The sequence below is a fragment of the Zeus faber genome, assembly GCF_960531495.2.
Source record: "Zeus faber genome assembly, chromosome: 11".
Lineage (NCBI taxonomy): Eukaryota > Metazoa > Chordata > Actinopteri > Zeiformes > Zeidae > Zeus > Zeus faber.
This window is the reverse complement of record NC_137205.1, coordinates 2,155,745-2,171,456: the sequence shown is the minus strand read 5'-3', so window position 1 is coordinate 2,171,456 and position 15,712 is coordinate 2,155,745.

The window sequence follows — 15,712 nt, the reverse complement described above, 5'->3', positions numbered from 1 at the left end:
AATCTTTCTTTCAATCTTTTTTTTCATTCTTACTTTTAGTCTTTCAATCTTTCTTTAAATCTTTTTTTCTTTAAATCTTTATTTCTTTCAATCTTTCTTTGTTTTTTTCAGTCTTTCTTTCATTTTTTCTTTCAATATTTCATTCTTTCTTACAATCTTTCTTTCAATCTTTCTTTCTTTCAATCTTTCAATCTGTCTTTCAATATTTCTTTCAATCTTTCTTTAAGTTTTTCATTTTTTCTTTCAATCTTTCAATCTTTCTTTCATTCATTCTTTCAGTCTTTCAATCTTTCAGTTTTTCCTTCATTCTTTCTTTCAATCTTCATAACTTTCAATCTTTCTTTCAATCTTTTAATCTTTCAATCTCTCTTTCTTTCAATATTTCTTTCAATCTTTCAATTTTTCTTTCATTCTTTCATTCTTTCTTTCAATCGTTATTTCATTCTTTCTTTCAATCTTTCAATCTTTCTTTAAATATTTCTTTCGATCTTTAATACTTTCAATCTTTCTTTCAAACATTCAATCTTTCTTTCAATCTTTCAATCTTTCAATCTTTCTTTCATTCTTTCTTTCAATCTTTCTTACTTTAAATTTTTCTATCTTTCAAAATTTCTTCCAATCGTTCAATCTTTCTTTCATTCTTTCTTTCAATCTTTCTTTTGTTATTTCTTTCAATCTTTATTACTTTCAATCTTTCTTCTTTTTCTTCTTTCTTATTTTCATTCTCTCTTTCTTTCAATATTTCTTTCAATCTTTCAATCTTTCTTTCATTCTTTCATTCTTTCTTTCAATCTTTCATTCTTTTTTTCAGTCTTTCAACCTTTCTTAAAATCTTTCTTTCAATCTTTCTTTCAAGCTTTCAATCTTTCTTTCAATCTTTCTTTCAATCGTTCTTAGTTTCAATCTTTCTTTCTTTCAATATTTCTTTCAATATTTCAATCTTTCTTTCTTACTTTCATTCTTTCTTACAATCTTTCTTTCATTCTTTCTTTCAATCTTTCTTTCTTTCAATCTTTCAATCTATCTTTCAATATTTCTTTCAATCTTCTTTAAGTTTCTCATTTTTTCATTCAATCTTTCAATCAATCTTTCATTCATTCTTTCAGTATTTCCTTCATTCTTTCTTTCAGACTTCATCACTTTCAATCTTTCTTTCAATCTTTTAATCTTTCAATCTCTTTTTCTTTCAATATTTCTTTCAATCTTTCAATATTTCTTTCATTCTTTCATTCTTTCTTTCAATCGTTATTTCATTCTTTCTTTCAATCTTTCAATCTTTCTTTAAATATTTCTTTCGATCTTTAATACTTTCAATCTTTCTTTCAAACATTCAATCTTTCTTTCAATCTTTCAATCTTTCTATCATTCTTTCATTTTTTCTTTCAATCGTTCTTTCATCCTTTCTTTCAAACTTTCATTCTTTCTTTCAGTCTTTCAACCTTTCTTAAAATCTTTCTTTCATTCTCTCTTTCAAGCTTTCAGTCTTTCTTTCAATCTTTCTTTCAATCGTTCTTACTTTCAATCTTTCTTTCTTTCAATATTTCTTTCAATCTTTCAATATTTCTTTCTTACTTTCATTCTTTCTTACAATCTTTCTTTCATTCTTTCTTTCAATCTTTCTTTATTTCAATCTTTCAATCTTTCTTTCAATATTTCTTACAATCTTTCTTTAATTCTTTCATTTTTTCTTTCAATCTTTCAATTATTCCTCCATTCTTTCTTTCAATCTTTATTACTTTCAATCTTTCTTTCAATCTTTTAATCTTTCAATCTCTCTTTCTTTCAATATTTCTTTCAATCTTTCTATAAATCTTTCTTTCAATCGTTCTTACTTTCAATCTTTCTTTCTTTCAGTATTTCTTTCATTCTTTCATTCTTTCTTTCAATCTTTCATTCTTTCTTTCAAACTTTCAATCTTTCTTTCATTCTTTCTTTCAATATTTCAATCTTTCAATCTTTCTTTCATTCTTTCTTTCAATCATTCAATCTTTCAATCTTTCTTTCATTCTTTCTTTCAATCTTTCTTACTTTCAATTTTTCTATCTTTCAATATTTCTTCCAATCGTTCAATCTTTCTTTCATTATTTCTTTCAATCTTTCTTTTGTTATTTCTTTCAATCTTTCTTTCTTTCAAACTTTCTTTCCATCTTTCTTTCAATCTTTCTTTCATTTTTTCTTTCAATCTTTGTTTCATTCTTTATTTCAATCTTTGTTTCATTCTCTCTTACAATCTTTCTTTCTTTCAATCTTTCTTTCAATCTTTCTTTCAATCGTTCTTTCTTTCTTTTAGTCTTTCTTTCAATCTTTCAATTTTTCAATCTTTCTTTCATTCTTTCTTTTAATCTTTCAATATTTCTTTCATTGTTTCTTTCAATCTTTCTGTCTTTCAATATTTCTTTCAATCTTTCTTTTATTCTATCTTTAAATCTTTCTTTATTTTCAATCTTTCTTGCAATCTTTCTTTCAGTCTTTCAATATTTCTTTCAAACTTTCAATTTTTCTTTCAATCTTTCAATCTTTCAATATTTCTTTCAATTTTTCTTTCAATCTTTCAGTCTTTCTTTCATTCTTTCTTTCAATCTTTCAATCTTTCAATCTTTCAATCTTTCTTTCAATATTTCTTTCAATCTTTCTTACTTTCAATCTTTCTTTCTTTCAATCTTTCTTTCCATCTTTCTTTCATTCTTTCCTTCAGTCTTTCAATATTTCTTTCAATCTTTCTTTCAATTTTTCTTTTTTTCAATCTTTTTTTCAATCTTTCTTTCAATCTTTCTTTCAATCTTTCAAACCTTCAATCTTTCTTTAATTATTTTATTCATTCTTTCTTTCAGTCTTTCAATCTTTCTTTAAATCTTTCTTTCAATCTTTCTTTCAATCTATCAATCTTTCAATTTTTCGTTCATTCTTTCTTTCAATCTTTATTACTTTCAATCTTTCTTTCAATCTTTCTTATTTTCATTCTCTCTTTCTTTCAATATTTCTTTCAATCTTTCAATCTTTCTTTCATTCTTTCATTCTTTCTTTCAATCGTTCTTTCATTCTTTCTTTCAATCTTTCATTCTTTCTTTCAGTCTTTCAACCTTTCTTAAAATCTTTCTTTCAATCTTTCTTTCAAGCTTTCAATCTTTCTTTCAATCTTTCTTTCAATCGTTCTTAGTTTCAATCTTTCTTTCTTTCAATATTTCTTTCAATCTTTCAATCTTTCTTTCTTACTTTCATTCTTTCTTACAATCTTTCTTTCATTCTTTCTTTCAATCTTTCTTTCTTTCAATCTTTTAATCTATCTTTCAATATTTCTTTCAATCTTTCTTTAAGTTTTTCATTTTTTCATTCAATCTTTCAATCTTTCTTTCATTCATTCTTTCAGTCTTTCAATCTTTCAGTTTTTCCTTCATTCTTTCTTTCAAACTTCATCACTTTCAATCTTTCTTTCAATCTTTTAATCTTTCAATCACTCTTTCTTTCAATATTTCTTTCAATCTTTCAATTTTTCTTTCATACTTTCATTCTTTCTTTCAATCGTTATTTCATTCTTTCTTTCGATCTTTCAATCTTTCTTTAAATATTTCTTTCGATATTTAATACTTTCAATCTTTCTTTCAAACATTCAATCTTTCTTTCAATCTTTCAATCTTTCAATCTTTCTTTCATTCTTTCTTTCAATCTTTCTTACTTTAAATTTTTCTATCTTTCAATATTTCTTCCAATCGTTCAATCTTTCTTTCATTCTTTCATTCTTTCTTTCAATCGTTCTTTCATTCTTTCTTTCAATCTTTCATTCTTTCTTTCAGTCTTTCAACCTTTCTTAATATCTTTCTTTCAATCTTTCTTTCAAGCTTTCAATCTTTCTTTCAATCTTTCTTTCAATCGTTCTTAGTTTCAATCTTTCTTTCTTTCAATATTTCTTTCAATCTTTCAATCTTTCTTTTGTTATTTCTTTCAATCTTTATTACTTTCAATCTTTCTTTCAATCTTTCTTATTTTCATTCTCTTTTTCTTTCAATATTTCTTTCAATCTTTCAATCTTTCTTTCATTCTATCATTCTTTCTTTCAATCGTTCTTTCATTCTTTCTTTCAATCTTTCATTCTTTCTTTCAGTCTTTCAACCTTTCTTAAAATCTTTCTTTCAATCTTTCTTTCAAGCTTTCAATCTTTCTTTCAATCTTTCTTTCAATCGTTCTTAGTTTCAATCTTTCTTTCTTTCAATATTTCTTTCAATCTTTCAATCTTTCTTTCTTACTTTCATTCTTTCTGACAATCTTTCTTTCATTCTTTCTTTCAATCTTTCTTTCTTTCAATCTTTCAATCTATCTTTCAGTATTTCTTTCAATCTTTCTTTAAGTTTTTCATTTTTTCATTCAATCTTTCAATCTTTCTTTCATTCATTCTTTCAGTCTTTCAATCTTTCAGTTTTTCCTTCATTCTTTCTTTCAAACTTCATCACTTTCAATCTTTCTTTCAATCTTTTAATCTTTCAATCTCTCTTTCTTTCAATATTTCTTTCAATCTTTCAATTTTTCTTTCATTCTTCATTCTTTCTTGCAATCGTTATTTCATTCTTTCTTTCAATCTTTCAATCTTTCTTTAAATATTTCTTTCGATCTTTAATACTTTCAATCTTTCTTTCAAACATTCAATCTTTCTTTCAATCTTTCAATCTTTCTATCATTCTTTCATTTTTTCTTTCAATCGTTCTTTCATTCTTTCTTTCAATCTTTCATTCTTTCTTTCAGTCTTTCAACCTTTCTTAAAATCTTTCTTTCATTCTTTCTTTCAAGCTTTCAGTCTTTCTTTCAATCTTTCTTTCAATCGTTCTTACTTTCAATCTTTCTTTCTTTCAATATTTCTTTCAATCTTTCAATATTTCTTTCTTACTTTCATTCTTTCTTACAATCTTTCTTTCATTCTTTCTTTCAATCTTTCTTTCAATATTTCTTACAATCTTTCTTTAATTCTTTCATTTTTTCTTTCAATCTTTCAATTATTCCTCCATTCTTTCTTTCAATCTTTATTACTTTCAATCTTTCTTTCAATCTTTTAATCTTTCAATCTCTCTTTCTTTCAATATTTCTTTCAATCTTTCATTCTTTCTTTCAGTCTTTCAATCTTTCTATAAATCTTTCTTTCAATCGTTCTTACTTTCAATCTTTCTTTCTTTCAGTATTTCTTTCATTCTTTCATTCTTTCTTTCAATCTTTCATTCTTTCTTTCAATATTTCTTTCAATATTTCTTTAATTCTTTCATTCTTTCTTTCAAACTTTCAATCTTTCTTTCATTCTTACTTTCAGTCTTTCAATTTTCGTTAAATCTTTCTTTCAATCTTTCTTTCAATCTTTCAATCTTTCAATCTTTCAATTTTTCTTTTATTCTTTCTTTCAATCTTTATTACTTTCAATCTTTCTTTCAATCTTTCTTACTTTCAAATTCTCTTTCTTTCAATATTTCTTTCAATCTTTCAATCTTTCTTTCAATCTTTCATTCTTTCTTTCAGTCTTTCAACCTTTCCTAAAATCTTTCTTTCAATATTTCATTCTTACTTCAAATCTTTCTTTCATTCTTTATTTCAATCTACATTTCTTTCAATCATTCAATCTTTCTTTCAATACCGAACCATTGTCTCATCAAAGGTGAATGGTTCAGAATGCTGCAGTACATAATATGATGATTAATATGATGAACTATTATGTGCTCCATAAGTGTTTCTCACAGAGTTTTAGGCCCATCTAACATGTATTTTTCGAGTTATGATCATTTTCAGACAGTCATTACTCTGTGTGACAGTGTCAGACAGTTTAAATACTATGATGAACAAGTATGTGCTGCTAAAGTGTTGCTTGTCAAACAGTTTTAGTCCCATACAACATGTATTTGTCGAGTTATGATCATTTTCATCATAGTGTGCACATGTGGGAAAAAACAAATTTTCAACCGATTTAAACGTCGAAAAGGCGAATAGGTTAAACGCTTCAGTCATTACTCTGTGTGACAGTGTCAGACAGTTTGAATACTATGACTAACTAGTCTGTGCTGCTAAAGTGTTGTTTGTCAAACAGTTTTAGTCCCATATAACATGTATTTGTGGAGTTACGATCATTTTCAGAACATTTGATCGTTTGCTGTCTAGCTGAATTAGAGAAACACCGAACCATTGTCTCTTCAGCGGTGAATGATTCAGAATGGTGCAGAACAGCATAGAAATTTGATTAATTTGATGAACTATTATGTGCTTCTTAAGTTTTTTCTCACAGAGTTCTAGAACCATCTAACATGTATCTGTGGAGTTATGATCATTTTCAGAACTGTGGACGGTTTGCTGTCTAACTGAATTAGAGAAACACCGAACCATTGTCTCTTCAGAGGTGAATGATTCAGAATGCTGCAGTACAGCATAGAAATGTAATTAATATGATGAACTAGTCTGTGCTGCTAAAGTGTTGCTTGTCAAACAGTTTAGTCCCATACAACATCTATTTGTCGAGTTATGAGCAGTTTCAGAACTTTGAACGGTTTGCTTTCTAGCTGAATTAGAGAAACACTGAACCATTGTCTCATCAATGGTGAATGGTTCAGAATGCTGCAGTACAGCATAGAAATTTGATTAATATGATGAACTATTATGTGGTCCATAAGTGTTTCTCACAGAGTTTTAAGCCCATCTAACATGAATTTTTCGAGTTATGATAATTTTCAGAACTTTGGACGGTTTGCTGTCTAACTGAATTAGAGAAACACCGACCCATTGTCTCTTCAGAGGTGAATGATTCAGAATGCTGCAGTACAGCATAGAAATTTAATTAATATGATGAACTATTATGTGCTTCTTAAGTGTTTCTCACAGACTTCTAGACCCATCTAACATTTTTTTGTGGAGTTATGATAATTTTCATCATAGTGTGCACATGTGGGGAAAAATGCATTTTCAGCCGATTTAAACGTCGAAAAGGCGAATTGGTTAAAAGCTTCAGTCATTACTCTCGGTGGCAGTGTCAGACAGTTTAAATACAATGATGAACTAGTATAAGCTGCTAAAGTGTTGTATGTCAAACAGTTTTAGGCCCATATAAAATGTATTTGTCGAGTTATGATCATTTTCATCATAGTGTGCACATGTGGGAAAAAACGCATTTTCAGCCGATTTAAACGTCGAAAAGGCGAATTGGTTAAACGCTTCAGTCATTACTCTGTGTGACAGTGTCAGACAGTTTAAATACTATGATGAACAAGTATGTGCTGCTAAAGTGTTGTTTGTCAAACAGTTTTAGTCCCATACAACATGTATTTGTAGAGTTATGAGCATTTTCAGAACTTTGGACGGTTTGCTGTCTAGCTGAATTAGAGAAACACCGAACCATTGTCTCTTCAGAGGTGAATGGTTCAGAATGGTGCAGTACAGCATAGAAATTTGATCAATTTGATCAATATGATGAACTATTATGTGCTCCATAAGTGTTTCTCACAGAGTTTTAGGCCCATCTAACATGTATTTGTCGAGCTATGAGCATTTTCAGAACTTGGGACGGTTTGCTGTCTAGCTGAATTAGAGAAACACCGAACCATTGTCTCTTCAGAGGTGAATGATTCAGAATGCTGCAGTACAGCATATGAATTTAATTAATTTGATGAACTTTTATGTGCTTCTTCAGTTTTTCTCACAGAGTTCTAGACCCATCTAACATGTATTTGTGGAGTTATGATCATTTTCAGAACTTTGGACGGTTTGCTGTCTAGCTGAATTAGAGAAACACCGAACCATTGTCTCTTCATAAGTGAATGATTCACAATGCTACAGTACAGCATAGAAATTTGATTAATATGATGAACTATTATGAGCCCCATAAGTGTTTCTCACAGAGTTTTAGGCCCATCTAACATGTATTTTTCGAGTTATGATCATTTTCAGAACTTTGGACGGTTTGGTATCTAGCTGAATTAGAGAAACACCGAACCATTGTCTCTTCAGAGGTGAATGATTCAGAATGCTGCAGTACAGCATAGAAATTTAATTTATATGATGAACTAGTCTGTGCTGCTAAAGTGTTGCTTGTCAAACAGTTTTAGTCCCATACAACATGTATTTGTCGAGTTATGAGCATTTTCAGAACTTTGAACGGTTTGCTGTCTAGCTGAATTAGAGAAACACCGAACCATTGTCTCTTCAGCGGTGAATGATTCAGAATGCTGCAGTACAGCATAGAAATGTAATTAATATGATGAACTATTATGTCCTTCTTAAGTGTTTCTCACAGAGTTCTAGGCCCATCTAATATGTATTTGTTGAGTTATGATCATTTTCATCATAGTGTGCACATGTGGGAAAAAATGCGTTTTCAGCCGATTTAAACGTCGAAAAGGCGATTTGGTTTAAAGCTTCAGTCATTACTCTGTCTGACAGTGTCAGACAGTTTAAATACAATGAATAACTAGTATGTGCTGCTAAAGTGTTGTATGTCAAACAGTTTTAGGCCCATTTAAAATGTATTTGTCGAGGTTTGATCATTTTGATCATAGTGTGCACATGTGGGAAAATATGCATTTTCAGCCGATTTAAACGTCGAAAAGGCGAATTGGTTAAACACTTTCGTCATTACTCTGTGTGACAGTGCCAGACAGTTTAAATACAATAGTGAACTAGTATATGCTGCTAAAGTGTTGTTTGTCAAACAGTTTTAGGCCCAAATAAAATGTATTTGTCGAGTTATGATCATTTTCATCATAGTGTGCACATGTGGGAAAAAACGCATTTTCAGCCGATTTAAACGTCGAAAAGGCAAATTGGTTATAAGCTACAGTCATTACTCTGTGTGACAGTGACAGACAGTTTAAATACAATGATGAACTAGTATATGCTGCTAAAGTGTTGTTGGTCAAACAGTTTTAGGCCCATATAAAATGGATTTTTCGAGTTATGATCATTTTCAGAACTTTGGACGATTTGCGGTCTAGCTGAATTAGAGAAACACCGAACCTTTGTCTCTTTATAGGTGAATGATTCAGAATGCTGCCGTACACCATTGAAATCTAATATGAGGAACTATTATGTGCTTCTTAAGTGTTTCTCACAGACCTCTAGGCCCATCTAACATGTATTTGTGGAGTTTTGATCACGTCAGAACTTTGGACGGTTTGCTGTCTAGCTGAATTAGAGAAACACTTAACCATTGTCTCATCAAAGGTGAATGGTTCAGAATGCTGCAGTACAGCATAGAAATTTGATTAATATGATGAACTATTATGTGGTCCATAAGTGTTTCTCACAGAGTTTTAAGCCCATCTAACATGAATTTTTCGAGTTATGATAATTTTCTGAACTTTGGACGGTTTGCTGTCTAACTGAATTAGAGAAACACCGACCCATTGTCTCTTCAGAGGTGAATGATTCAGAATGCTGCAGTACAGCATAGAAATTAAATTAATATGATGAACTATTATGTGCTTCTTAAATGTTTCTCACAGATTTCTATGCCCATCTAACATGTATTTGTGGAGTTATGATCATTTTCATCATAGTGTGCACATGTGGGAAAAAATGCATTTTCAGCCGATTTAAACGTCGAAAAAAGGCGAATTGGTTAAAAGCTACAGTCATTACTCTGTGTGACAGTGACAGATAGGAATTATGTAGTTTTTGGGATGTTTTTTGGTGTTGTATATTTTGACGTTCTTCGACCTAGTATTATGTAGTTTTTGGGATATTTTTTGGCGTTGTATTTTTTGACGTTTTTCGACATAGTAATAAATTGTTTTTGGGATATTTCTCAGGGTTGTATATTTTGACGTTTTAGGGACATATTTTGGCGTTGTATATTTTGACGTTTTTCGACATAGTATTATGTAGTTTTTGGGATTTTTTTTGGTGTTGTATATTTTGACTTTTTTCGACGTAACAAGTATGTCGTTCTTGGGATTTTTATCTGGGTTGTATATTTTGACGTCTTTGGACATATTTTGGCGTTGTATATTTTGACTTTTTTCGACGTAACAAGTATGTCGTTTTTGGAATATTTATCTGGGTTGTATACTTTGAAGTATTTGTGACATTTTTCGGCGTTGTATATTTTGACATTTTTCGACATAGTATTCTCTAGTTTTCGGGATATTTTTCGGCGTTTTATATTTTGACGTTTTTCGACATGGTATTATGTCATTTTTGGGATATTTTTTGGCGTTGTATATATAGACGTTTTTCGACATAGTGTAATAGGTCGTTTTTGGGATATTTTTTGGCCTTGTATATTTTGACTTTTTTTCGACTTTTTTTGGATGTCGTTTTTGGCTTATTTATCTGAGTTGTATATTTTGAAGTATTTGTGATATTTTTCAGCGTTGTATATTTTTACGTTTTTTGACATAGTATTATGTAGTTTTTGGGATATTTATCTGGGTTGTATATTTTGACGTTTTTCGATATAGTATTATGTCGATTTTGGGATATTTTTTGGCGTTGTATGTTTTGACTTTTTTCTACTTTTTCCGTATGTCGTTTTTGGGATATTTATCTGGGTTGTAAATTTTGAAGTATTTGTGATATTTTTCGGCATGGTATATTTTTTTACGTTTTTTGACATAGTATTATGTAGTTTTTGGGATATTTTTTGGTGTTGTGTATGTTGACTTTTTTCGACATAGTATATTATGTCCTTTTTTGGGATATTTATCTGGGTTGTATATTTTGACGTTTTTGGACATATTTTGGCGCTGTATATTTTGGCTTTTTTCGACATAGTTTAGTATGTCATTTTTGGAATATTTATCTGGGTTGTATATTTTTACGTTATTGTGATATTTTTCGACGTGGTATATTTTGACGTTTTTCGACATAGTATTATGCAGTTTTTGGGATATTTTTTGGCGTTGTATATTTTGACGTTTTTCGACATGGTAATAAATCGTTTTTGGGATTTTTATCTGGGTTGTATATTTTGACGTTTTTGGGACATTTTTTGGCGCTGTATATTTTGACTTTTTTTGACAAATATAGTATGTCGTTTTTGGGATATTTTTCGGCGTTGTATATTTTGACGTTTTTCAGCATAGTATTATGTCATTTTTGGGATATTTATCTGGGTTGTAAAGTTTGACGTTTTTGGGACATATTTTGGCGTTGTATATTTTGACTTTTTTCGACATAGTATAATATGTAGTTTTTGGGATATTTTTCGGCATTTTATATTTTGATGTTTTTCGACATGGTATTATGTCATTTTTGGGATATTTTTTGGCGTTGTATATATAGAAGTTTTTTGACATAGTGTCGTACTTTGGGATACATATGACATACTGGTCGTTTTTGGGATATTTTTTGTTCTTGTATATTTGGACTTTTTTCGACATTTTTTGGATGTCGTTTTTGGATTATTTATCTGAGTTGTATATTTTGAAGTATTTGTGATATTTTTCAGCGTTGTATATTTTGACGTTTTTCGACATAGTATTATGTAGTTTTTGGGATATTTATCTGGGTTGTATATTTTGACGTTTTTCGATATAGTATTATGTCGTTTTTTGGATATTTTTTGGCGTTGTATATTTTGACGTTTTTCGGCATAGTATTATGTCATTTTTGGGATATTTATCTGGGTTGTAAAGTTTGACGTTTTTGGGACATATTTTGGCGTTGTATATTTTGGCTTTTTTCGACATAGTTTAGTAAGTCATTTTTGGAATATTTATCTGGGTTGTATATTTTGAAGTTTTTGTGATATTTTTCGACGTGGTATATTTTGACGTTTTTCGACATAGTATTATGTAGTTTTTGGGATAATTTTTGGCGTTGTATATTTTGACGTTTTTCGACATAGTAATATATCGTTTTTGGGATTTTTATCTGGGTTGTATATTTTGACGTTTTTGGGACATTTTTTGGCGCTGTATATTTTGACTTTTTTCGACATAGTACATTATGTCGTTTTTTGGGATATTTATCTGGGTTGTATATTTTTACGTTATTGTGATATTTTTCGACATGGTATATTTTGATGTTTTTCGACATAGTATTATGTAGTTTTTGGGATATTTTTTGGTGTTGTATATTTTGACTTTTTTTGACATAGTATAGTATGTCGTTTTTGGGATATTTTTCGGCGTTGTATATTTTGACGTTTTTCGGCATAGTATCATGTCATTTTTGGAATATTTATCTGGGTTGTAAATTTTGAAGTATTTGTGATATTTTTCGGCGTTGTATATTTTGACGTTTTTCGACAGAGTATTATGTAGTTTTTGGGATATTTTTTGGTGTTGTATATTTTGACGTTCTTCGACATAGTATTATGTAGTTTTTGGGATATTTTTTGGCGTTGTATTTTTTGACGTTTTTCGACATAGTAATATATTGTTTTTGGGATATTTATCTGGGTTGTATATTTTGACGTTTTTGGGACATATTTTGACGTTGTATATTTTGACGTTTTTCGACATAGTATTATGTAGTTTTTGGGATATTTTTTGGTGTTGTATATTTTGCCTTTTTTCGACGTAACAAGTATGTCGTTCTTGGGATATTTATCTGGGTTGTATATTTTGACGTCTTTGGACATATTTTGGCATTGTATATTTTGACTTTTTTCGACGTAACAAGTATGTCGTTTTTGGAATATTTATCTGGGTTGTATATTTTTACGTTATTGTGATATTTTTCGACGTGGTATATTTTGACGTTTTTCAACATAATATTATGTCGTTTTTGGGAAATTTTTTCGTGTTGTATATTTGGACGTTTTTTGACATAGTATTATGTCGTTTTTGGGATATTTCTCTGGGTTGTATATTTTGACGTTTTTGGGACATATTTGGCGTTGTATATTTTGACTTTTTCGACATAGTATAATGTAGTTTCTGGGATATTTTTTGGCGTTGTATATTTTGACGTTTTTCGACATAGTAATATATCGTTTTTGGGATTTTTTTTCTGGGTTTTATATTTTGACGTTTTTGGGACATTTTTTGGTGTTGTATATGTTGACTTTTTTCGACATCGTATATTATGTCGTTTTTTGGGATATTTATATGGGTTTTATATTTTTACGTTATTGTGATATTTTTCGATGTGGTATATTTTGATGTTGTTCGACATAGTATTATGTAGTGGTGGGATATTTTTTGGCGTTGTATATTTTGACGTTTTTCGACATAGTTTTATATCGTTTTTGGGATATTACCTGGGTTGTATATTTTGACGTTTTTGGGACATTTTTTGGCGTTGTGTATTTTGACGTTTTTCGACATTTTCCGTAAGTCGTTTTTGGGATATTTATCTGGGTTGTAAATTTTGAAGTATTTGTGATATTTTTCGGCGTTGTATATTTTGAAGTTTTTCGACTCGACAAATACATGTTGTATGGGACTAAAACTGTTTGACAAACAACACTTTAGCAGCATATACTAGTTCACCATTGTATTTAAACTGTCTGACACTGTCACACAGAGTAATGACTGAAGCGTTTAACCAATTCCCCTTTTCGACGTTAAAATCGGCTGAAAATGCGTTTTTTCCCACATGTGCACACAATGATGAAAATGATCATAACTCCACAAATACATGTTAGATGGGCATAGAAATCTGTGAGAAACACTTAAGAAGCACATAATAGTTCATCATATTAATTAAATTTCTATGCTGTACTGCAGCATTCTGAATCATTCACCTCTGAAGAGACAATGGTTCGGTGTTTCTCTAATTCAGCTAGACAGCAAACCGTCACAAGTTCTGAAAATGATCATAAATCCAGAAATACATGTTAGATGGGCATAGAAATCTGAGAGAAAAACTTAGGAAGCACATAATAGTTCATCATATTAATTAAATTTCTATGCTGTACTGCAGCATTCTGAATCATTCACCTCTGAAGAGACAATGGTTCGGTGTTTCTCTAATTCAGCTAGACAGCAAACCGTCCAATGTTCTGAAAATGCTCATACCTCGTCAAATACATGTTGTATGGGCCTAAAACTGTTTGACAAACAACGCTTTAGCAGCATATACTAGTTCACCATTGTATTTAAACTGTCTGACACTGTCACACAGAGTAATGACTGAAGCGTTTAACCAATTCCCCTTTTCGACGTTTAAATCGGCTGAAAATGCGTTTTTTCCCACATGTGCACACAATGATGAAAATGATCATAACTCCACAAATACATGTTAGATGGGCCTAGAAATCTGTGAGAAACACTTAAGAAGCACATAATAGTTCATCATATTAATAAAATTTCTATGCTGTACTGCAGCATTCTGAATCATTCACCTCTGAAGAGACAATGGTTCGGTGTTTCTCTAATTCAGCTAGACAGCAAACCGTCCAATGTTCTGAAAATGCTCATACCTCGTCAAATACATGTTGTATGGGCCTAAAACTGTTTGACAAACAACGCTTTAGCAGCATATACTAGTTCACCATTGTATTTAAACTGTCTGACACTGTCACACAGAGAAATGACTGAAGCGTTTAAGCAATTCCCCTTTTCGACGTTTAAATCGGCTGAAAATGCGTTTTTTCCCACATGTGCACATAATGATGAAAATGATTATAACTCGACAAATACATGTTAGATGGGCCTAAAACTGTTTGACAAACAACACTTTAGCAGCATATACCAGTTCACCATTGTATTTAAACTGTTTGACACTGTCACACAGAGTAATGACTGAAGCGTTTAACCAATTCCCCTTTTCGACGTTTAAATCGGCTTAAAATGCGTTTTTTCCCACATGTACACACTATGATGAAAATGATCATAACTCCACAAATACATGTTAGATGGGCCTAGAAATCTGTGAGAAACACTTAAGAAGCACATAATAGTTCATCATATTAATTAAATTTCTATGCTGTACTGCAGCATTCTGAATCATTCACCTCTGAAGAGACAATGGTTCGGTGTTTCTCAAATTCAGCTAGACAGCAAACCGTCACAAGTTCTGAAAATGATCATAACCCCAGAAATACATGTTAGATGGGCATAGAAATCTGAGAGAAAAACTTAGGAAGCACATAATAGTTCATCATATTAATACAATTTCAATGCTTTACTGCAGCATTCTGAATCATTCACCTCTGAAGAGACAATGGTTCGGTGTTTCTCTAATTCAGCTAGACAGCAAACCGTCCAATGTTCTGAAAATGCTCATACCTCGACAAATACATGTTGTATGGGCCTAAAACTGTTTGACAAACAACGCTTTAGCAGCATATACTAGTTCACCATTGTATTTAAACTGTCTGACACTGTCACACAGAGTAATGACTGAAGCGTTTAACCAATTCCCCTTTTCGACGTTTAAATCGGCTGAAAATGCGTTTTTTCCCACATGTGCACACAATGATGAAAATAATCATAACTCGACAAATACATTTTACATGGGCCCAAAACTGTTTGACAAACAACACTTTAGCAGCATATACTAGTTCACCATTGTATTTAAACTGTCTGACACTGTCACACAGAGTAATGACTGAAGCGTTTAACCAATTCCCCTTTTCGACGTTTAAATCGCCTGAAAATGCATTTTTTCCCACATGTGCACACAATGATGAGAATGATCATAACTACACAAATACATGTTAGATGGGCCTAGAAATCTGTGAGAAACACTTAAGAAGCACATAATAGTTCATCATATTAATTAAATTTCTATGCTGTACTGCAGCATTCTGAATCATTCACCTCTGAAGAGACAATGGTTCGGTGTTTCTCTAATTCAGTTAGACAGC